Here is a 26,445-nt window from a genome sequence, read left to right on the forward strand (position 1 = left end):
CAGCAGTGGCAGTGGCAGAGGCAGTGGCAGAGGCAGTGGCAGTGGCGTGAACGGCAGGCGGCCTTTGTCCTGCCGTTGCTGCCTGCCACTGATTCCAGTGCTTGGATTCCAAATGACGGCGCATTGAAGTGGTGGACAGGTTGCTCTTCTCAGAGCCCCTAATCAATTTCGAGAGGCAAATTGTGCAGACAACACTATATCTGTCCTCGGCGCATTCCTTGAAAAAACTCCACACCTTCGAGAAACGTGCCCTCGAGGTGGGAGTTTTTCGGGGCTGGGTACGAACTGGAACATCTTGGGAGATTCCGGGTGTGGCCTGGCTTCGCCTAAGCTGCTGACCTCTGCCTCTGCCTCTAGCTACCCTTTTTGGTGCTGCACCTGCCTCAACATCCACACTACTTTCCCCGCTTGACATCCCCCCTGTCCAGGTCGGGTCAGTGTCCTCATCATCCACCACTTCCTCTTCCAACTCCTGTCTCATCTCCTCCTCCCGCACAATGCGCCGGTCAACTGGATGCCCTGACGGCAACTGCGTCACATCATCGTCGATGAGGGTGGGTTGCTGGTCATCCACCACCAAATCGAACGGAGATGGAGGAGACTCTAGTGTTTGAGCATCTGGACACAGATGCTCCTCTGTTAGGTTCGTGGAATCGTGACGTGGAGAGGCAGGTTGAGGGACAATGAAAGGAGCGGAGAACAGCTCTGGGGAGCAGGAACAGTTTGGGTTATTGTTCTGTAAAGCTTCGGAATTTTGGGAGGAAGGAAGACAAGACTGTTGGGTAATAGGAGGAGAGGAGGCAGAGTCTGACTGGCTGCTGGACAATGTGCTGTAAGCGTTCTCTGACAGCCATTGCAAGACCTGTTCCTGGTTCTCGGGCCTACTAAGGTTTGTACCCTGCAGTTTAGTTAATGTGGCAAGCAACCCTGGCACTGTGGAGTGGCGCAATGCTTGCTGCCCCACAGGAGTAGGCACGGGACGCCCTGTGGCTTCACTGCTACCTTGCTCCCCAGAACCATTCCCCCGACCTCGCCCACGGCCTCGTCCACGTCCCTTTCCGGGAGCCTTGCGCATTTTGAATTCCTAGTTAGAAATTGGCACTGTATACCAGTAGTAAAAATTGTGGGTGCACGTAACCCCAATATATTCTTTGAATTCCCAGTCAGACACTGGCACTATATGGCAGTAGCAAGAAATGAGGGTATTTGTATTCCCAATATACTCTTTGAATTCCCAGTCAGACAATGGCACTGTATACCAGTAGTAAAAATTGTGGGTGCACGTAACCCCAATATATTCTTTGAATTACCAGTCAGAAACTGGCACTATATGGCAGTAGCAAGAAATGAGGGTATTTATAACCCCAATATATTCTTTGAATTCCCAGTCAGACAATGGCACTGTATACCAGTAGTAAAAATTGTGGGTGCACGTAACCCCAATATATTCTTTGAATTCCCAGTCAGACACTGGCACTATATGGCAGTAGCAAGAAATGAGGGTATTTGTATTCCCAATATACTCTTTGAATTCCCAGTCAGACAATGGCACTGTATACCAGTAGTAAAAATTGTGGGTGCACGTAACCCCAATATATTCTTTGAATTCCCAGTCAGAAACTGGCACTATATGGCAGTAGCAAGAAATGAGGGTATTTGTATTCCCAATATACTCTTTGAATTCCCAGTCAGACAATGGCACTGTATACCAGTAGTAAAAATTGTGGGTGCACGTAACCCCAATATATTCTTTGAATTACCAGTCAGAAACTGGCACTATATGGCAGTAGCAAGAAATGAGGGTATTTATAACCCCAATATATTCTTTGAATTCCCAGTCAGACAATGGCACTGTATACCAGTAGTAAAAATTGTGGGTGCACGTAACCCCAATATATTCTTTGAATTCCCAGTCAGAAACTGGCACTATATGGCAGTAGCAAGAAATGAGGGTATTTGTATTCCCAATATACTCTTTGAATTCCCAGTCAGACAATGGCACTGTATACCAGTAGTAAAAATTGTGGGTGCACGTAACCCCAATATATTCTTTGAATTACCAGTCAGAAACTGGCACTATATGGCAGTAGCAAGAAATGAGGGTATTTATAACCCCAATATATTCTTTGAATTCCCAGTCAGACAATGGCACTGTATACCAGTAGTAAAAATTGTGGGTGCACGTAACCCCAATATATTCTTTGAATTACCAGTCAGAAACTGGCACTATATGGCAGTAGCAAGAAATGAGGGTATTTGTATTCCCAATATACTCTTTGAATTCCCAGTCAGACAATGGCACTGTATACCAGTAGTAAAAATTGTGGGTGCACGTAACCCCAATATATTCTTTGAATTACCAGTCAGAAACTGGCACTATATGGCAGTAGCAAGAAATGAGGGTATTTATAACCCCAATATATTCTTTGAATTCCCAGTCAGACAATGGCACTGTATACCAGTAGTAAAAATTGTGGGTGCACGTAACCCCAATATATTCTTTGAATTCCCAGTCAGAAACTGGCACTATATGGCAGTAGCAAGAAATGAGGGTATTTGTATTCCCAATATACTCTTTGAATTCCCAGTCAGACAATGGCACTGTATACCAGTAGTAAAAATTGTGGGTGCACGTTACCCCAATATATTCTTTGAATTACCAGTCAGAAACTGGCACTATATGGCAGTAGCAAGAAATGAGGGTATTTATAACCCCAATATATTCTTTGAATTCCCAGTCAGACAATGGCACTGTATACCAGTAGTAAAAATTGTGGGTGCACGTAACCCCAATATATTCTTTGAATTCCCAGTCAGAAACTGGCACTATATGGCAGTAGCAAGAAATGAGGGTATTTGTATTCCCAATATACTCTTTGAATTCCCAGTCAGACAATGGCACTGTATACCAGTAGTAAAAATTGTGGGTGCACGTAACCCCAATATATTCTTTGAATTACCAGTCAGAAACTGGCACTATATGGCAGTAGCAAGAAATGAGGGTATTTATAACCCCAATATATTCTTTGAATTCCCAGTCAGACAATGGCACTGTATACCAGTAGTAAAAATTGTGGGTGCACGTAACCCCAATATATTCTTTGAATTACCAGTCAGAAACTGGCACTATATGGCAGTAGCAAGAAATGAGGGTATTTGTATTCCCAATATACTCTTTGAATTCCCAGTCAGACAATGGCACTGTATACCAGTAGTAAAAATTGTGGGTGCACGTAACCCCAATATATTCTTTGAATTACCAGTCAGAAACTGGCACTATATGGCAGTAGCAAGAAATGAGGGTATTTATAACCCCAATATATTCTTTGAATTCCCAGTCAGACAATGGCACTGTATACCAGTAGTAAAAATTGTGGGTGCACGTAACCCCAATATATTCTTTGAATTACCAGTCAGAAACTGGCACTATATGGCAGTAGCAAGAAATGAGGGTATTTGTATTCCCAATATACTCTTTGAATTCCCAGTCAGACAATGGCACTGTATACCAGTAGTAAAAATTGTGGGTGCACGTAACCCCAATATATTCTTTGAATTACCAGTCAGAAACTGGCACTATATGGCAGTAGCAAGAAATGAGGGTATTTATAACCCCAATATATTCTTTGAATTCCCAGTCAGACAATGGCACTGTATACCAGTAGTAAAAATTGTGGGTGCACGTAACCCCAATATATTCTTTGAATTACCAGTCAGAAACTGGCACTATATGGCAGTAGCAAGAAATGAGGGTATTTGTATTCCCAATATACTCTTTGAATTCCCAGTCAGACAATGGCACTGTATACCAGTAGTAAAAATTGTGGGTGCACGTAACCCCAATATATTCTTTGAATTACCAGTCAGAAACTGGCACTATATGGCAGTAGCAAGAAATGAGGGTATTTATAACCCCAATATATTCTTTGAATTCCCAGTCAGACAATGGCACTGTATACCAGTAGTAAAAATTGTGGGTGCACGTAACCCCAATATATTCTTTGAATTACCAGTCAGAAACTGGCACTATATGGCAGTAGCAAGAAATGAGGGTATTTATAACCCCAATATATTCTTTGAATTCCCAGTCAGACAATGGCACTGTATACCAGTAGTAAAAATTGTGGGTGCACGTAACCCCAATATATTCTTTGAATTACCAGTCAGAAACTGGCACTATATGGCAGTAGCAAGAAATGAGGGTATTTGTATTCCCAATATACTCTTTGAATTCCCAGTCAGACAATGGCACTGTATACCAGTAGTAAAAATTGTGGGTGCACGTAACCCCAATATATTCTTTGAATTACCAGTCAGAAACTGGCACTATATGGCAGTAGCAAGAAATGAGGGTATTTATAACCCCAATATATTCTTTGAATTCCCAGTCAGACAATGGCACTGTATACCAGTAGTAAAAATTGTGGGTGCACGTAACCCCAATATATTCTTTGAATTACCAGTCAGAAACTGGCACTATATGGCAGTAGCAAGAAATGAGGGTATTTGTATTCCCAATATACTCTTTGAATTCCCAGTCAGACAATGGCACTGTATACCAGTAGTAAAAATTGTGGGTGCACGTAACCCCAATATATTCTTTGAATTACCAGTCAGAAACTGGCACTATATGGCAGTAGCAAGAAATGAGGGTATTTATAACCCCAATATATTCTTTGAATTCCCAGTCAGACAATGGCACTGTATACCAGTAGTAAAAATTGTGGGTGCACGTAACCCCAATATATTCTTTGAATTACCAGTCAGAAACTGGCACTATATGGCAGTAGCAAGAAATGAGGGTATTTGTATTCCCAATATACTCTTTGAATTCCCAGTCAGACAATGGCACTGTATACCAGTAGTAAAAATTGTGGGTGCACGTAACCCCAATATATTCTTTGAATTACCAGTCAGAAACTGGCACTATATGGCAGTAGCAAGAAATGAGGGTATTTATAACCCCAATATATTCTTTGAATTCCCAGTCAGACAATGGCACTGTATACCAGTAGTAAAAATTGTGGGTGCACGTAACCCCAATATATTCTTTGAATTACCAGTCAGAAACTGGCACTATATGGCAGTAGCAAGAAATGAGGGTATTTATAACCCCAATATATTCTTTGAATTCCCAGTCAGACAATGGCACTGTATACCAGTAGTAAAAATTGTGGGTGCACGTAACCCCAATATATTCTTTGAATTCCCAGTCAGAAACTGGCACTATATGGCAGTAGCAAGAAATGAGGGTATTTGTATTCCCAATATACTCTTTGAATTCCCAGTCAGACAATGGCACTGTATACCAGTAGTAAAAATTGTGGGTGCACGTAACCCCAATATATTCTTTGAATTACCAGTCAGAAACTGGCACTATATGGCAGTAGCAAGAAATGAGGGTATTTATAACCCCAATATATTCTTTGAATTCCCAGTCAGACAATGGCACTGTATACCAGTAGTAAAAATTGTGGGTGCACGTAACCCCAATATATTCTTTGAATTACCAGTCAGAAACTGGCACTATATGGCAGTAGCAAGAAATGAGGGTATTTGTATTCCCAATATACTCTTTGAATTCCCAGTCAGACAATGGCACTGTATACCAGTAGTAAAAATTGTGGGTGCACGTAACCCCAATATATTCTTTGAATTACCAGTCAGAAACTGGCACTATATGGCAGTAGCAAGAAATGAGGGTATTTATAACCCCAATATATTCTTTGAATTCCCAGTCAGACAATGGCACTGTATACCAGTAGTAAAAATTGTGGGTGCACGTAACCCCAATATATTCTTTGAATTACCAGTCAGAAACTGGCACTATATGGCAGTAGCAAGAAATGAGGGTATTTGTATTCCCAATATACTCTTTGAATTCCCAGTCAGACAATGGCACTGTATACCAGTAGTAAAAATTGTGGGTGCACGTAACCCCAATATATTCTTTGAATTACCAGTCAGAAACTGGCACTATATGGCAGTAGCAAGAAATGAGGGTATTTATAACCCCAATATATTCTTTGAATTCCCAGTCAGACAATGGCACTGTATACCAGTAGTAAAAATTGTGGGTGCACGTAACCCCAATATATTCTTTGAATTACCAGTCAGAAACTGGCACTATATGGCAGTAGCAAGAAATGAGGGTATTTGTATTCCCAATATACTCTTTGAATTCCCAGTCAGACAATGGCACTGTATACCAGTAGTAAAAATTGTGGGTGCACGTAACCCCAATATATTCTTTGAATTACCAGTCAGAAACTGGCACTATATGGCAGTAGCAAGAAATGAGGGTATTTATAACCCCAATATATTCTTTGAATTCCCAGTCAGACAATGGCACTGTATACCAGTAGTAAAAATTGTGGGTGCACGTAACCCCAATATATTCTTTGAATTCCCAGTCAGAAACTGGCACTATATGGCAGTAGCAAGAAATGAGGGTATTTGTATTCCCAATATACTCTTTGAATTCCCAGTCAGACAATGGCACTGTATACCAGTAGTAAAAATTGTGGGTGCACGTAACCCCAATATATTCTTTGAATTACCAGTCAGAAACTGGCACTATATGGCAGTAGCAAGAAATGAGGGTATTTATAACCCCAATATATTCTTTGAATTCCCAGTCAGACAATGGCACTGTATACCAGTAGTAAAAATTGTGGGTGCACGTAACCCCAATATATTCTTTGAATTCCCAGTCAGAAACTGGCACTATATGGCAGTAGCAAGAAATGAGGGTATTTGTATTCCCAATATACTCTTTGAATTCCCAGTCAGACAATGGCACTGTATACCAGTAGTAAAAATTGTGGGTGCACGTAACCCCAATATATTCTTTGAATTACCAGTCAGAAACTGGCACTATATGGCAGTAGCAAGAAATGAGGGTATTTATAACCCCAATATATTCTTTGAATTCCCAGTCAGACAATGGCACTGTATACCAGTAGTAAAAATTGTGGGTGCACGTAACCCCAATATATTCTTTGAATTACCAGTCAGAAACTGGCACTATATGGCAGTAGCAAGAAATGAGGGTATTTGTATTCCCAATATACTCTTTGAATTCCCAGTCAGACAATGGCACTGTATACCAGTAGTAAAAATTGTGGGTGCACGTAACCCCAATATATTCTTTGAATTACCAGTCAGAAACTGGCACTATATGGCAGTAGCAAGAAATGAGGGTATTTATAACCCCAATATATTCTTTGAATTCCCAGTCAGACAATGGCACTGTATACCAGTAGTAAAAATTGTGGGTGCACGTAACCCCAATATATTCTTTGAATTACCAGTCAGAAACTGGCACTATATGGCAGTAGCAAGAAATGAGGGTATTTGTATTCCCAATATACTCTTTGAATTCCCAGTCAGACAATGGCACTGCATACCAGTAGTAAAAATTGTGGGTGCACGTAACCCCAATATATTCTTTGAATTACCAGTCAGAAACTGGCACTATATGGCAGTAGCAAGAAATGAGGGTATTTATAACCCCAATATATTCTTTGAATTCCCAGTCAGACAATGGCACTGTATACCAGTAGTAAAAATTGTGGGTGCACGTAACCCCAATATATTCTTTGAATTCCCAGTCAGAAACTGGCACTATATGGCAGTAGCAAGAAATGAGGGTATTTGTATTCCCAATATACTCTTTGAATTCCCAGTCAGACAATGGCACTGTATACCAGTAGTAAAAATTGTGGGTGCACGTAACCCCAATATATTCTTTGAATTACCAGTCAGAAACTGGCACTATATGGCAGTAGCAAGAAATGAGGGTATTTATAACCCCAATATATTCTTTGAATTCCCAGTCAGACAATGGCACTGTATACCAGTAGTAAAAATTGTGGGTGCACGTAACCCCAATATATTCTTTGAATTCCCAGTCAGAAACTGGCACTATATGGCAGTAGCAAGAAATGAGGGTATTTGTATTCCCAATATACTCTTTGAATTCCCAGTCAGACAATGGCACTGTATACCAGTAGTAAAAATTGTGGGTGCACGTAACCCCAATATATTCTTTGAATTACCAGTCAGAAACTGGCACTATATGGCAGTAGCAAGAAATGAGGGTATTTATAACCCCAATATATTCTTTGAATTCCCAGTCAGACAATGGCACTGTATACCAGTAGTAAAAATTGTGGGTGCACGTAACCCCAATATATTCTTTGAATTCCCAGTCAGAAACTGGCACTATATGGCAGTAGCAAGAAATGAGGGTATTTGTATTCCCAATATACTCTTTGAATTCCCAGTCAGACAATGGCACTGTATACCAGTAGTAAAAATTGTGGGTGCACGTAACCCCAATATATTCTTTGAATTACCAGTCAGAAACTGGCACTATATGGCAGTAGCAAGAAATGAGGGTATTTATAACCCCAATATATTCTTTGAATTCCCAGTCAGACAATGGCACTGTATACCAGTAGTAAAAATTGTGGGTGCACGTAACCCCAATATATTCTTTGAATTACCAGTCAGAAACTGGCACTATATGGCAGTAGCAAGAAATGAGGGTATTTGTATTCCCAATATACTCTTTGAATTCCCAGTCAGACAATGGCACTGTATACCAGTAGTAAAAATTGTGGGTGCACGTAACCCCAATATATTCTTTGAATTACCAGTCAGAAACTGGCACTATATGGCAGTAGCAAGAAATGAGGGTATTTATAACCCCAATATATTCTTTGAATTCCCAGTCAGACAATGGCACTGTATACCAGTAGTAAAAATTGTGGGTGCACGTAACCCCAATATATTCTTTGAATTACCAGTCAGAAACTGGCACTATATGGCAGTAGCAAGAAATGAGGGTATTTGTATTCCCAATATACTCTTTGAATTCCCAGTCAGACAATGGCACTGTATACCAGTAGTAAAAATTGTGGGTGCACGTAACCCCAATATATTCTTTGAATTACCAGTCAGAAACTGGCACTATATGGCAGTAGCAAGAAATGAGGGTATTTGTATTCCCAATATACTCTTTGAATTCCCAGTCAGACAATGGCACTGTATACCAGTAGTAAAAATTGTGGGTGCACGTAACCCCAATATATTCTTTGAATTACCAGTCAGAAACTGGCACTATATGGCAGTAGCAAGAAATGAGGGTATTTATAACCCCAATATATTCTTTGAATTCCCAGTCAGACAATGGCACTGTATACCAGTAGTAAAAATTGTGGGTGCACGTAACCCCAATATATTCTTTGAATTCCCAGTCAGACACTGGCACTATATGGCAGTAGCAAGAAATGAGGGTATTTGTATTCCCAATATATTCTTTGAATTCCCAGTCAGACAATGGCACTGTATACCAGTAGTAAAAATTGTGGGTGCACGTAACCCCAATATATTCTTTGAATTACCAGTCAGACACTGGCACTATATGGCAGTAGCAAGAAATGAGGGTATTTGTATTCCCAATATATTCTTTGAATTCCCAGTCAGACAATGGCACTGTATACCAGTAGTAAAAATTGTGGGTGCACGTAACCCCAATATATTCTTTGAATTCCCAGTCAGACACTGGCACTATATGGCAGTAGCAAGAAATGAGGGTATTTGTATTCCCAATATATTCTTTGAATTCCCAGTCAGACAATGGCACTGTATACCAGTAGTAAAAATTGTGGGTGCACGTAACCCCAATATATTCTTTGAATTCCCAGTCAGACACTGGCACTATATGGCAGTAGCAAGAAATGAGGGTATTTGTATTCCCAATATATTCTTTGAATTCCCAGTCAGACAATGGCACTGTATACCAGTAGTAAAAATTGTGGGTGCACGTAACCCCAATATATTCTTTGAATTACCAGTCAGAAACTGGCACTATATGGCAGTAGCAAGAAATGAGGGTATTTGTATTCCCAATATATTCTTTGAATTCCCAGTCAGACAATGGCACTGTATACCAGTAGTAAAAATTGTGGGTGCACGTAACCCCAATATATTCTTTGAATTCCCAGTCAGACACTGGCACTATATGGCAGTAGCAAGAAATGAGGGTATTTGTATTCCCAATATATTCTTTGAATTCCCAGTCAGACAATGGCACTGTATACCAGTAGTAAAAATTGTGGGTGTATATAGCCCCAATTCTATTGCTAGGGGACTTGCAGGGTATTTCTGGGGTGAAGGTGGGGGGGCACACCGTTGGAACGGGTATCGGGGTATATATCGGGTATACGGGAATACACTGACAGTGTATTCCATTCAGGATCCTGGGAAAGCTGGGTTGCGGCGATTGAGCCCGTCAGTGCCACGTTACACTGACAAGCTTCTCCCTGGAATTTAGCTCTTACAAGAGCTGTTGGTTGTCTTCTCCTTCCTATCCTAGCCTGTCCCTGCCTACCCAGAATCTAAGCCCTAGCTAGCTGGACGGAAACCTCCGTCCTCGGTGAATTGCAAGCTCAGAATGACGCGAACCTGGGCGGCGCTGTTCTTTTAAATTAGAGGTCACATGTTTTCGGCAGCCAATGGGTTTTGCCTACTTTTTTCAACGTCACCGGTGTCGTAGTTCCTGTCCCACCTACCCTGCGCTGTTATTGGAGCAAAAAAGGCGCCAGGGAAGGTGGGAGGGGAATCGAGTAATGGCGCACTTTACCACGCGGTGTTCGATTCGATTCGAACATGCCGAACAGCCTAATATCCGATCGAACATGAGTTCGATAGAACACTGTTCGCTCATCTCTAGTAAAGATCACTACAGCAGAGCCGTCCAAACAGCATGTTGAACAAGAGGGCTCTAACATATAAATAGTAACCGGTTTAGTAGAAAATGTACAAAAAAATAAGTAAATAAATAATGTATACGCCTGCCTGATGTTTTTTTTCAACAGGACAGTAAAGTGCAGCCAGGTACATATACATCCAGCTTGTAGTGTAGGCTTTTCGTTCATCTGTGTATGTACACAAGACTTTCAGGGATTACACAAATGCTAACAGAGTAAGCCTTGTTCAGGCAGTATGTGTCAGGATAATACTGGAGAATCGGGGGGAGAAAAAGGAAAAACAAACAAACAAACTACCTCCTTTAAGACGAAAAAAATTATGGGGCAACACGGTGACTCAGTGGATAGTGCTGCAGCCTTGCAGAGCTGGAGTACTGGGTTTGAATCCCGTCAGGAACGACATCTGCAAGGAGTTTGTATGTTCTCCCCGTGTTTGCGTGGATTTCCTCCCATTCTACAAAGACATACTGATAGGGGGGAAAAAAGTACATTGTGAGTCCTACATGGGGCTCACAATCTACATAAAAAATATAAAAAATAAAACATTATGTTCCGCAATTAGCGCAATTCACAATTAATTTAAAAAAAAAAACAAAACCCAAAAAAACCACTTCACTGCAACTGAATATACTTTCCCCTATGGCTGTGTTCATACTGTGTCTTTGGTAAATCCGGCCAAAGCTTAGCTTTAGGGTGTGTTAAATCATAGATTTTGAGGCTAAAAACACCACAAAATCGTCTTCTAAACTAGCAGTGTGAGCATAAACAAACTTTGGTTCACTTAAGGCTAAAAAGCCCCTGGATGAAAAAAATGCACAGCAGGCAAATTACCCTGCACAAGCAGTAAAGATCTCAGGTTGATAAACTCCTTCCTGCAGATGGCATTTTTCGATTTTCATTTTTCGTTTTTGACTCTCCTCCTTTTAAATCCCATAACTTTTGAATTTTTAATACTTTTTAATATATATATATATATATATATATATATATATATATATATATATATATATACACACACACACACACACATACACAGTGCCTACAAGTAGTATTCAACCCCCTGCAGATTTAGCAGGTTTGATAAGATGCAAATAATTTAGGGCCTTCAAACTTCAAACAAGAGCAGGATTTATTAACCGGACTGGTGGATTTCAGACAAGTGTCACTGACTTACCTTGAGTCTCTTAAAGAGGACCTTTGTTATTTTGAGCAGTGTATTTTACTGTGGTGTTCAGTGTATTCCTATGGAACTCGGAACGAGGCTTCCATAGGAATACGTTTAGAAATTAAAGGGGTTGTCCCATCACAAGGATCCTATCTATACTGCTGGTTAATGTGGATGTAAGACTTTTCCTAAATACATTGCTTCAGCAAAACTGCTTTGTTTGTCCACTATCTTACTTTATTCAATTCTTTGTGGCCACAGCCCTGACTTAGCTGCTCCTGAGTCAAATGATGTATCTGCTGCTCTCAGGGGGGAGAGAGGAGGGGCTAAGTGCACGGGAGCGAGCCTGTGTATCTAGCTAATCCTGTGTCTACACCATGTGACCTAGGTCCTGCACTCAGATAGAGGAGCTGCTTTCATTTCTTCTGTTCTCCCAGTTATCAGGCTAGCTAATTCAATTGTGTTCATTATGGCAGAGACAGGCAGTCTCTGTATGTAACACAGAATGGAGTTGCTGCTGCCTGTACTTCATAGCCAATGTGGGTGGGCGGAGCTACACGTGAATTTGGGGGCGGAGCTAAACGACAGGTTGCCTGTGAAACCCCGCCCACCAAATGATGCAAGAAACCAGGAAGAAAGAAGATTTTACAAGAGTGAAGACTGCTGAGTATGTGAGGTGGGAATACCCCTTTAAGCTCTGCTTCAGTGAATAACACTGTGTCTTGTGGCAGGTCAGGAGGGGCAGCCTGAGTCACTACTTCTATGAGGTTTTGTTACTAGTAAGTGTAACTCTTACACTGCCACACTGAAAAATGTTTACTGCTACTGTAACCCCTTCCCGACATCCACTGTACTGTTGTCTGTTCTGTAGTTGTGCAAATGGAACAGACAACAGGTAGAAATGATAGGCAATAAGCATGAGTACCCCTATAAAGGAGGGTTCTGCAGGTGGTAACCACAGACTATTTCTCTGTTCTCATCCTTTTTGGTTGCCGTTTTGGTCTTTTTTGCATTTTGTCATTACTCTCACCCCTAGAAGTAGCATTAAGTGGTGTCTACAAGCCACAGAAGTTGTTCAGGTAGTGCAGCTCATCCAAAATGGCACATCAATGTGAGCTGTGGCAAGAAGGCTAGATGTGTTTGTCAGCACAGTGTCCAGAACATGGAGGAGATACCAGGAGACCGGGCCAATACAACAGGAGACGTGGAGGAGGCCATAGGCAACAACCCAGCATCAGGACCGCTATCTCCTCCTTTGTGCAAGGAGGAACATTGTCAGAGCCCTGTAAAGTGACCTCCACCAGGCCATCAACATCCATGTGTCTGCTCAAACTGTCATAAAGTATAAAGGCCTGGTGTTGTGCTTACATTGTGTCCAACCCCATTGTGCCCAATCCCTGGCATTTGCCGAACAACAAAACTGGCAGATTCAACAGTGGTTTAATGTGCTCTTCATGGATGAAAGCAGGTTCACAATGAGCACATGTGACAGATATGACAGAGTCTGGACTGTTATACCCCAAACCACCTGCCCCAACCCCACCCCACCTCCCCATATAGCGGTCACCAACTAAGAGGAAGTTGAGACTCCATGGACTGTTATACCCCAAATCAGCCAGTGGGTTAGTAATGCTGTGGGGAGGCATTTCTTTGGAGCCCTCCATGTGCTAGCCAGAGGTACCCTGACTGCCATCAGGTACTGGGATGATATCCTCTGACCTATTGTGAAACCATATGCAGGTGTAGTGGGACCTGGGTTCCTTCTGATGCATGACAATGTTTGGACTCATGTGTCAGCAGTTCCTGCATGATGAAGGCATTGATGCTGTGGACTGGCCTGCCCGCTCCCAGACCTGAATCCAATAGAGCACATCATGTCTCTTTCCATCCACAATGCCATGTTGCACCACAGATTGTCCAGATTGTCTGATGCTTTAATCCAGGTCTGGGAGGAGATCCGTCGGGAGGAGATCCGTCAGGAGAACATCCGCCACCTCATCAGGAGCATGCCCAGCCTTTGTAGGGAGGTCATACAGGCACGTGGAGGCCACACACACTACTCAGCCTCATTTTCTTGTCTTGAGCCATTTCCACTGAAGATGGATCTGCCTGTAATTTGATTGTCCACTTTAATTTTGACTATAATCCCAAATCCCCAGACCCCCATGGGATATTAATATTCATTTACATTGATTATTTGTATGTTTTATTGTTCTCAACGCTATGTAATGAATAAAGATTTGCAACTGAAATATTTAATTCATTGATATCTAGGATATGGTATTGTAGTGTTCCCTTTATTTTTTTGAGCAGTAAGCCACTCCACTGCAGCTGCATCCCCCTCAGCCCCTCCACAGCGGTCTCTCTCTTGCCTGGACTCTCCACAGCCTCTTCACTACCAACAGAGCTCCTTACTGTCCGATCCCATGCGTATTAATACACAAGACTTTTATCAGAGCTTAAATTAGCCTGAACCACCATCTATGACACCTGTACAGGCATTACTGTTACCTCCTCAGCTGCCGGAGTGCCCAATATTTGCTTCCAGTGCACGTAATAAGTCACGTGTTACAAGTTTTTGTGCCATTTTGGCTACTAGTTGTACAGACCTGTGTCTGTAAAATTCTGTCTTTATATACAGCAGCATATAGCGGACAGATCTGCTCTAAAAAATGCTCGCCAATTTAGTAACAATGTTGAACTCATACTTCACAATGTAGAAATGTGAAAAGACTCGACGGCTCAGAGGATAATAGTTTATGTATACAGCTCAGAGGTTACTGGTGGTATGAAATTATTAAAACCTTACCAAGTGCTAGGGGGAATATACGTACCTAATAATTCATATATGGAGCTTCTGCATGGAAATAAATTGCTGCCTAAATATGCAGAGCATGTCTAATAAGCAGCTCGCTGACTGACGGCAAATGGCTGCCTTTCATTTCCTAGAGATCAGAGTTCACACGTTTTTTAGATGTCTATTACAATATTTATATAGAATACTTCTGACAGACTTGTAAAACTTGTCAGCCTTGTCAGAGGGTTTCATGGTGAAGGCTTTTTGAAAAGAAAAAAAAAAAAAAAAAAAAATCACATGTGAAATTTTGTTCGGAAATATTCAAGACAAACCCCAATATCCAGCAAATAGTGATAAAACAGAACTACAGGCCTTTTATCTTACACAGATACCATCTAGTTACATAAGACGCCGAAGCAAGACATTAATAAGAAAACACACAGCAGTTAGGCTTACATTAAACATATATTGCATGATTTAGTATCCAGGTTGGCGCTCCACTTGTGCACTGTATAGTAAAGGGAGACGGTAGGAGATTTGTTATAAGCCGAATGGCAGAACCTTGTAGAGGTGACTCCACAGCTTCACAGCCCCATTTTATGTAAATTGCTGTTCTTTATATGAAAAGTACTGGAGAAAAGTGCTTTGGTGACGTCGGGTCTTAGTTTTGGTCTCAGTTCTCGAGCCTAAGGCAGAGCACTTAGGAAACAATATTTTTATTTTTTTTTTTTTAAGGGGAAATGGTGAGGGGAACTTGTTACATTGAAAATGCAGTCGATTCTGCAGGCAGCATGTTATTGAACTTGAGGAACTGAACTCATCTATTCTCACTGTAGGCTTAGTAGTCACGCGGATGGCAGAAGTCACTATACACACACTGAATAGAACTGCTTACTAGACTCCTAGCCCCAGAACAAACTATCATGGCCCATTCACACAGGGGCAATGAGGCAGATTTCGCCTCAAAATCCGCCTCCAGACAATGGTGGTCTATGGAGACCGCTAGCGTTCGATTTTCCGCTAGCAGTTTTTTGCTGCTAGTGGAAAAAAGAAGCGACATGACCTTTCTTCAGGTGGATTCCGCCTGAGGAAAGCAATAGAAGCGAATGGGAAGCGGAAAAAGCGTCACTTTTTTGCGCATTTTTTTTGCAAAAAACATGACATGTTTTTTTTACGGTCCAATCACTATTGGGAAGGGGAAAACTGCCTGGTGTTTTCTGAAGCAGTTTTTACCAAAAACTGCTACAGAAAACGCTTCAAAAAATGCGTCAAGGTCCAAAAAACGCTTCCTAATTAGGAAGCAGTTTTTTTCCGGACCAAATTAAGCCACACATAATTTACGTGTGAACTAGTGTGTGTGAACCCTAATGGTGTTCATTCAGGATTAGCACATTAGCCATGCGCCACTCGCATCAACACTGAAGCAGAGAGATCCAGGACAAGGGCAGCAACATGTGCAAAGATGTGAGTAACACTTACCCCCTCCCCACACCCTTTGCTGCCCTCTACTACGTTTTCTGCGACATGAAAATGTAGTGTCCCAGTACACTCCTTCTTGCAATTATAGGAGTAGTTGTTGTATGGTATATAATGTCATGTTTCTCACAATGCACTAATACTGGGTATCACCATCTATTGTATAATCTGTATTTCCTATGTGCATACACTGTGTTTATTGCCATGTACTATTCTGATGCCACCTATGGTTCACTATATGTAGGTGCATGTGATGTAGGAACCCAATCCCTCCATACACAGCACGAGCTTCTGCAGAAGTTTCTAGTAAGCTGTGGGTGGAGACTTTAGCCCCGCTTTCCTTTTAGCAGGGGAAAGGAAACCAGAGCAGCCATGTTCTGAAGAGTGTAGTGCATGAGGTAACAGCACCTGCTGGTCCTCCTGCCAAACCTAGGAGCTACATGGTGAATCTCACAGGCCATGTAAGACAGAGATTCTCCTAGGACCCTTCACCAGTCCATACAGAGGAGATAACAAGCAGACTTCTACTGCCAGAAAGGAGAGAACCTGACAGAAAGGAGCGGCTATAAAGGAGCCTTTCTGCATTCCTGGACCTAAAGAAGGCCTCCGGTCAAGTCCAGTGCTCCGTAGTTTCCAGGCCATGTGTATTAGGTCTGCGTCTGGCTATCGGATACTGCGGCCCAGTAACCGTGAGTAACTATATACACCCCAAATTAGTCACCTGCCGGGAGCCAACCGGTGAAGATCCCTCTTCTGTAGCTATAATCTGGACTGTGTCGCCTCAATACGCTAAACTACAAAATCCGAGGAAAGTTGTGTGTCAACATCAGCCATTACCTGTCAGTTTACAAGGGGATCCTCCTCACATGCACCCTGCTGTATTGTACATGAGACTGTATCACTGTGAGGTATGGCGGCACTATATGGTAGTCCTCCTCACATACACTCTGCTGTATTGTACATGAGACTGTATCACTGTGAGGTATGGCGGCACTATATGGTAGTCCTCCATACACGCACCCCGCTGTATTGTACATAAGACTGTATCACTTTGAGGTATTGCTGCACTTCATCAGAGTCCACAGTAAAGAAACTTTTGGTTAACAAAGGACTGTGTCTTTTTCTATCCTTTTGAAACTTGACTTGATGTGTCCTATGAGAGGTGCCCCACAGTCAGGACCACTACTACAGCTACCGTGACCATTACAAAAGCTCAGCTATCAGAGGGACTACTACCCCCATTAGGTCCTACTATAACACCTGCATCCCTTGGGATACCACAAAAAAACCCTTTTATATTCTTACAAAATTGTCCATAGAAAAGAAAAATAAAGACAGAATACAGAAGCAATTCATAAAGAGATTTGTGTGTCAGTATAGTTAAGCCTAGTAGGAGCGCTTTGCCAAAATAGCAATGATATGCCTCGGATTCATATTTGCAAACCCACAAAAATTAAACGATACGTGGTTAATGGTCTGGAATATAACATTTTGCCGCTCAACTGAGAATTTATCCTGTAGCATAATAAATTATTTGGCTGCAATTGTAACAACCAATCTGTACATTGGTTGTATGGATCATAATGAAATATGCAGCGAGTCTGTAGATCCTTTTTCCCCTTCACCTTTTCTCTATTCCGCAGAAATATCTTATAGCAAAATAACACCAAGTTTCTGAATAACTGCTGAATTCAGCAAATCTTTCGTTTGTTTTCAAGGACACATCTGTAATTTTTGATCATTTCTATGCAAGTCATTTTCTGGACGGCAAACATTTTGGGACAACAGCCAGGCTTTCATATGCCTATTTCACATAATGGAAATAGAAGATTTTTTTTTTAACCAACAAAGCAGATTTTAAGTAAACAATGTAGATGGTCAAGTTCATCACTCATCCTAATGTTTCAGGATGCAAGGTGTTCTCCGCAACCAGCAAAACCTCACTACAGGGTTCAATATGCACAGAAAAGAAAAAAAATATATATAAATTTTTGGACATTAAATTGACTCACAAATACAATCTTGTCCCTGAGAACTGTCCCTTCAAGAGAGAATGGAGATATTGGGGCATATTTAATATTTAAAGGGATTCCATCATTGGAATCCCGTTTTAAGCTAAACCCACAGCGGAATAGCCTTAAGAAAGGCTATTCATTTACCTTTAGATGTCTTCTCCGCACCGCCATTCCTTAGATATCCTGGTTTTTCGTCCATATGCTACTTAGTTTTTCTCACAGCACTGGGGGTGGTCCCCAGCGCTCAAACAGCACTGGGGTGTCCCCTGTGCTGCGAGAAAATTATCCAGCGTTGCCTTCTTGTTCGTTGCCTCCGCCTCTTCTTTCCTGTTCGGCCACAGGAAAATGGCCGACTGCACATGTCCGTCGACCATTTTTCTGTGGCCTCTCCCATTCGGCCACAGGTAAATGGCGATTGACATGAGCGGTCGGCACTTTTTGAAGATGTGACAGTCCAACGAAGAAGAGGCGGAGAAAGCGGACAAGAAGAAGGCAGTACTGGATAGTTTTCTCGCAGCACTGGGGATGCCCCCAGTGCTGTTTGAGAGCTGGGGTCCGCCCCCAGGGCTGCAAAAGAACTATTTAGCATATGGACTAAAACCAGGATATCTAAGAAACGGCGGCACAGAGAAGACAACTAAAGGTAGGGTAAGAATAGCCTTTTTTAAGGCTACTTCAAAGTGGGTTTAGCTTAAAACGAGATTCCAATGATAGAATCCCTTTAAATGATGCAAGCTATCTGGTGTAAAAAGTCGCAAGCCTAGAATCTGCAAATCTTACAATGCCATCCATGACAATAATTGTTGTCACAGCTGACATTTTTTTTCCTCCCACCCCACTTTCATGAAAGTGAAAATGGTGTGGGAGTTTAACTACAGTACATTTATGATTATTTACGCCAGTTTATTGGCGCAAATGATCACTGAAATCTATGCCAGTCATAAGCTGGTATAGATTCTGGCATAGGTTTTGTTCCACCAGCACCAGGGTTTTTAAGAAAGTAGGTCTTCATAAATATCCCCTCTTATGCACAAGCACTGTTTTTCAGTCAGCCATTTTTCGGAATACCTGTTTAGTTGCAGCATCCACTGCTAAATCATCTACTTACCATGGTGCCCAATGATTGTCCCCATGGCCACAGAATGGTAGTATATAACCAGATTTTATAAATTTAAAGGGGCTCTATCACTAGGAAAAGTCATTTTTAAGTAAGCACATACTTGCATAGCCTTTAGAAAGGATATTCCACACCTACCTTTTGTATGTTAATCTCCTCAGTAGTTTTATTCATATGCTAATTAGGCTCCAGTGTGCACCCGGAAGTCCCAGCGAGCACCCTCTCTGCTATTCTCTGCTATGTGTGTGTGAGAGCAAGGAGAGGAGTCATCATCAGCAGCAGCTTCTCTACTCTCACACACACATAGCAGAGAGTGCTCGCTGGGACTTACTGGTGCACACTGAAGCCTAATTAGCATATGAATAAAAATGGGCTCATTGTAAAACTACTGAGGTGATTAACTTACAAAATGTATGTGTGGAATAGCCTTTCTAAAGGCTATGCAAGTATGTTCTTAGTTAAAAATGACTTTTCCCAATGATAGAGCCTCTTTAAGAAAGTGACCCATCCCAAACTACCCCAGCCACTGAAATTATAGTATAAACCAGGGGTGCTCACACTTCTTCAGCATGTGAGCTACTTCCTAAACTGATTAAGGCAAAAGATCTACTACCCACTTCTTGTGGGCCGGGGCAGGTCTGTGGGCTGGACGTTATGTGGGCGGGGCCGGCGCGGAGCTTGAATGCAGCAGACAGCATTCTGTGGCCACCCAGGGATCCCCGGTGTCTGCTTTTTCACAGCGCAGGCTGAGAGTTATCTCTGGACACTGGCAGGCTGGGGCTGCGGCAGCCCCACCTGCCAGGGTCCGGAGATGACTCTCAGCCTGCACTGTGAAGAAGCAGCACCCTGGCCCCCTCCATCCCTAAGAGTGGGGAGCGCCTCATCCCCCGGAGCTGCTGCTGCCCGGCCTGCAAGTGTCCGGAGTGCTTGTTCACAGCGCAGGCTGTGGGCGGGGCGGGGGAGAGTCGACTCTCAGCCTGCGCTGTGAACAAGCAGACACCGGGGATCCCTGGCTGCATCCCGCGATCGACCCATACGTCCTTCACGATCAACTGGTAGATCGTGATCGACGTATTGGGCACCCCTGGTATAAACCAACAGGACAAAACAGCTCTGTCCACTATTTACTGCCGTGGTAACTGGTGCCTGATACTGATGACCTACTCAATATAGAAGCCACAAAAAATTCCTTTAAATAAAATACTTTCAAAGGAAAGTCCACCAAAAATGTGACATGCAACATAACATGGTAAATACAGTTTCTTTGGCAGTAATAGAGGCCAGAGAATACAGAATAAAAAAAAATAATTATCCAACGTGACATAAAAGGATATACTTTTCAGGTTCCATAAACTCATAAGCACACAATGCTATGAATCTATCAACTGTCTAATGAACATATACCTTCATTATGTGGATGTTGCACTTAAAATAATGAAATACAACACCGTGAGGCATGAAAAAAAAAAAGATTTACAGGACTGTAAGTGTATTAGACAGGATTAGAAAGGAAGCTCTATTCTTAAGTGAATATCTGACCTTCCCACCTTATCCATTTTATAGTCATGAACTTATATAGCCAATATGTTAATGGGAAAAAAAACAACAGAATTAAATTAATGTGTGATGAAATGTATGCTGGAATCCAATCTAACATCCCAACCCTCTGAGAACCTACCAGCTTTCGCCACACAAAAGGCTGCACATAGGTCTTTTAAAAGCTACAGTGTTTTACGTCTTAAGTTAGTCTTACAATAGTGCTCAGTAGGGGCCTGAAAGAGAAGCCGAAACCTACCTTTGTGGCTACAAACTCACCTAATCGATGCAGAGATGATCATCTTTTTATGGGTATGCAAATCAGCCTGCAGTGCATCAAGGGAATTTTGACAGATTTGCCTATACACAGCCACGAATGCTCTAGCAGTCCTCTAAAATCATAGCCCAATGATGCCCATTTGGCTGTGCTTGACATTGTAAGCCTTTGCCTGTATCTCAGGTGTCTGTAGGTAAATCTAGCAAATTAAATTCCACCCCCAAAGGACCTGCAGTCTGATTTGTATATATCCATAAAAAGATCATCTCTAAATTGCTTCGTCTGTTTCTGGCCACAAAGGCATGTATGTTTAAACTACATCTAGCAGGAGTTCACACTACAGTTGTATTTGTCCATCGGTCTTCCATCAGAGGATGATTAAACTGTGGCAGACTGATTCTGTATCTGTTTCCATTGACACTAATGTAAACAACATGATGGACACTAGCTTCTGTCATGTTTATTTTTGTATCAGAAGATAAGGTAGTCCATGCAGGATTTTATCTTCCATTACAAAGGTAAACATGAAGGAAGATAGCTTGGTCTGAAATAACTCTTTCAAATTATAAATTAGTTTAAATTATATCACATAATTATTGACACTCTAAGATGAAGAGTGTGTCAAATATTTACTCTCTTCAATTACTAGTTTTTAAGTCAGGCTGGACTGACGCTGGGTTCACACCAGCGCCTGGACTCCGTTATCAGGTTTCCGTCTTCTGCATGCAGAAGACGGAAACCTGTCATTCCGAGTCCGGCCATGAGCGCCGGTGAGCGTTTTATGCTCTCCACAGTGAAACCGTTTTTTTTAAACTGGACGCATAATACTGCATGTCCGACTCTGTGTCTGATTTTAAAAAAACGGTTTCACCCCGTAGAGCATAAAATGCTCACGGGGGTTCACGGCCGGACACTTTTCAAACCCATTCAAATTAATGGGTTTGGAAAGATGCCTGCAGGTTTCCATCTCCTGCCCATCTTTGTGCAGGGAACGGAAACCTGCAGAACGGAGGCCCGGGCGCAGATGTGAACGAGCCCTGACATCTGCATTGAGATCTCCGTAGGAGATTCTGCCACAGATTCGGCCAAAAATCAGCGGAGAGAAAAGTCCAGCAAGAAGGATATTGCTCTCCGCCAGTTTCAGTATAAAACTGTCACAAACCTGGTAGACACCATTATAGTTTATGGGGTTCAAGGGTTTCTGCAAATAACCGCTTTTTAAGCAGACAAGGTCTCCGTCTTTTGGGTCCCCATGCAGACCTGAACGATCGAGACCCAAATGCTAATGTGAACCTTGCATCAGAGGAATGTTGCTGCTTGTATCTGAGCTTGGCGGTAAGTTATTTATGAAGGAGTCAGAGTTGGGCTGTGGACAAATAAAGGTGTCGGAGGCGGAGGTCTGGCCTACTGATCCCAAAGCCCTGATAATGACAGATGTGATATATAATTTTCTCTGGGAAAAAGGTACTAAGCCAGAATATTAAACATCCCATACCAGAGAGTGCATAGTCACGTGACCTGTAAAGACAGCGCAAAAGCGGTAGATCTTTTAGAAAAGAACATATTTAGCAAGTTACTGCAGTCAGCCCACATCATTTTTTTTTAAATCACTTAACCCCTTTAACCCATAAGACACTAGAACATGTGAAACATTTAAGCAGTACACTCTTATTGCAGTAAATCTAGACGTTTCAGTGTGGCCAGTGTGTATCAGAAGAGAGGCTGTTATCTGTGTCCCCAGCCCTGGCAGACCCGTGATCCTGTAACGTAATTATGTCAGTGCATTCCTGCAGAGCCTTTGAAGCTATTACACTGACACCTCTACAGAGAAGTAGCCGGCTATTCATTAATCAAAACCTCTGATCACCAGATAGCCGGCAATTGCTGCATTTATAGAACAGTGCAAAGCATCAAATGCTAAATCTGAAGGTTTCAGCATGTACCGCTATGAAGTGCCTACTATTGTTATTATACCAGGGTTGGATTTATACAATGCCGCTATGACAGATAACATCCAGTGCTTGCATGTTAAGTATATGTCAAGTGTTTTCAGACAATGCTGAATAATTGCCCACCAAATATGAAAACTGCTGAAGAAAACAGGCTGTCGCACAAAGAGCAATACCTTTCACCAAAAATAGCAGCCCATTATTAAGAGGTGCAGAATATAATGGCAGTAATAATTACAAGGGAACATAAGGTGATGGCTCACAGATACATAGGAGATCATGTTGGTGAAGTCTGATCTCCCTAAACCAGATTTCAGAATAAGAACCTTTTTCCACCTTTCTGTTACCAAAAACCTGACTGATGCTGTATGTAAAGGGCAACTCAAATCAATGTCAGAACACTTAGAAAGTCATGTCTAACTTGTAGTACTAACGTGAGATTAAGCATTTATTCACATACAGAGTTTCAGTAAAAAGTTCTCACATTTATCTGACACATCAGATGTCACCTCTTAGTCTGGTCTTATACGACCATAGTTTAAGACCGCAAATGGTCCGCAATTGAGGGTTTTCAATTGCGGACCATTTGCGAACACATTATATTCAATGCGGTATCTTACACCACCAGATATTCTATCCGTGGTGTGCCGGGCCGCAACCGAACCCACTTTATAGAACATGTCTGTAATGGCCGGAATTCACAGACTCGCCCATAGAACTCTATTGGCGAGGGCGGCAGTTTACGGGCATCTGCGGAGTCTATGTTGATGATCAGCAACTAGTGTTGCTGATCAGCAACTTGCGAACCGTAAAAACATTACGGTCGTGTAAGACCAGCCTTAGGCTGGTCCTTCACGACCATAGTGGTTTTTGTGGTCCGCAATTTGCGGATCCACAACACAAATTTCACTCTAAAAACTCATTCCGCAGACGTCCGTGCACAATCGCAAAGTGCATCCGCAATATTCCGTGTGTATCAGTATTATGCAGATCCGCAAAAAAACAAAACACACATGTTGACATCTGCAATTGCGGATATACACTGATGTATGCTCGGTGTATATCCGCATAACTGCACTCACCCATAGACTTGTATGGGACAGTCCGTGCCGTAAAAACACGGCCATTACGGATATGCGGTATACTGTCCGGACCACGGTTACGGCACGCCACACCACGGACAAAATCTACGATGGTGTAAGAGGCCGCATAGAAAACAGTGGGTCTGCAATTTAAAACCCGCAATTGCGGACCATTTGCGGTCTTAAACTACGGTCGTGTAAGACCAGCCTTAAAGGGAGTCTGACAAATGGTTTATCCCTACCAATGGACTCTCAGTTCTTAGTAGGGAATGATCTTCATGATTTTGATCCAAGAACAGCCTACAGGGAAGATTTCATAATTCTGATTTTTTTGAAATGTCAAATTATTCAAATTCAATTGACTGCACAGCAGCCCCACCAGGGTAGTACCATTTCCAAGAAGTGCCTCACGTCTCGCTCGCAAGCTCTACCTAACTTGCCCCCTTGTGTCCTGATTCACAGCATTTCCTACATCTCTATGGCCTTCATTGAAAAATCTATGGCAGGCTTTAAACCTGGTGCTGTCAATCTGGGCACTTGTAACATAATTTTCTTAATGGATAAATGTTGATTTATTCTAAAATGAAGATGCTGAGAACTGCAAAAGAATTTCTTTAGCCATACTGCTAAGCATTTGGTCCAGATAATTCATCTGGCAATAATAATTCTTTCATCAAGAACATGGCTAGTCAATTCATCGGTGGGAGTTTGGCTTTACGTTCCTCTTCAAGTGTTATACTGTAAGCTTTGGGCTAAAATCCACATCATGTTCACCAACATCCAGGCACTGTCCTTCTCATCTTAAGGGTGTACTCTATCCTTCCATCTGTCTGTCAGGAAGCATGGAGGATTTCATCAATCGTCACTGAATATGTAATTTCTTTCCCTCAGACTTTCTATTTCTGGCATCACTACGGCATCCCACTAGAATCCTACTAAGTGTTCATCATTTGCCATTGGGTGAACTGGCGCTCTACTGATCTCCTTTTCCTTGCGGATTGGATATCGCAAGTGGAAAAACTCTAGCACATGAATGCCATCCCTGCCTAACTCCATGAGACATCAGAGGTGTATAATCATGCCTGGTTTTACTGGCTTTCCTATCAGAACTCTACAGAATATAGTGCTACCTTGGCCATGTGGCCTTTCTTCATTTCTGCTTGCCTATTTCCTTGCACTTCTCCCCTTTTCAGCTCTCTCTTTTTTTGGGCCCCGCTCCCACTCACTAGAATACAAGCAGGGTTTCTTCCAGCTTTATACTTAGTATATGGCTTCTGGCAGCCACACCAGCAGATCGGCTCAGTGTTCACAGATAGACCCCTGCACCTTGCTATTCAGATCCTAGAAAACCCCTTTAAATTATAGGAAAAAAAATGAAAACAAAAAAAAGTTTACTCTGTACTAACATTAAATAGGACAAGCAATTCCCAATAAAAGCAACTATATAGCAATCATTCCTTTTACAGGAGTAATCTGGAAACAAAATAGCCAATGCTTTATACATATTGTCAGAGATCACATCACACCAATAGATATATCCACTCACTGTATAACAATTCTGGAGGTTATTTGTTCACCTTACTCACTGCATACACATTTGACCCAGATGCAATCATAAAAGGGAACTCTGTTTCCACACTCCCTTCCAACTCATCCACACAAAGCTGTCACTACTTGCCATTTATGGTACAATGAGACACCAGTAGGCTCACCTAGCACCCAACAGGGTAACACTATTAGCAATATTCACTCTTCCAAAGAACAATGTTATTACATTTAAAATTGTAGTTTTGCAACAGCTGCAAGGCCACATTGACAGGTGACCCTGCAGCTGTACGGGGATGCATAGAGTGTTTTTTTTTGCGGGGCCAGAAGTACTTTTTAGTTATACCATTTTGGGGAATATCTATTGCTTAGATCATCTTTTATTGAAAAAAAACCCGGTGGTTTATGACATATGATTTTCTACTTTTATATATATATATATATATATATTCTAGGGACAGGAGGTGATTTAGAACTTTTTATTTCATATTTTTAAAGCTTTTTTTTTTTTTTTTTTTTTTTTTTTTTACTATTTTATAGTCTCCTAACTACACTCAGGTATGGGGGGGGAAAAAACCTTATATCTATAAAAAAAAAAAAAAAATCTCTAAATGGACACATGACTAAATGGAGTAGAAGGTCAGAAATGCACATTGATGCCAAGATACCATGAGACGTAAAAGATTTTATTACAATGTTTGTGTTTAT

At 41.8% G+C, this 26,445-nt stretch overlaps 1 protein-coding gene across 1 annotated transcript in view; it reads right to left on the reverse strand.

Moving 5' to 3' along the window:
- The window catches only part of TDRD3 (tudor domain containing 3), a 224,731-nt gene that overhangs the window by 98,078 nt on the left and 100,208 nt on the right, over positions 1–26,445 (reverse strand). The gene's annotated exons all lie outside the window — the stretch shown is intronic.

Source organism: Leptodactylus fuscus, chromosome 2, assembly GCF_031893055.1.
Source record: "Leptodactylus fuscus isolate aLepFus1 chromosome 2, aLepFus1.hap2, whole genome shotgun sequence".
In the NCBI taxonomy this organism is placed as follows: domain Eukaryota; kingdom Metazoa; phylum Chordata; class Amphibia; order Anura; family Leptodactylidae; genus Leptodactylus; species Leptodactylus fuscus.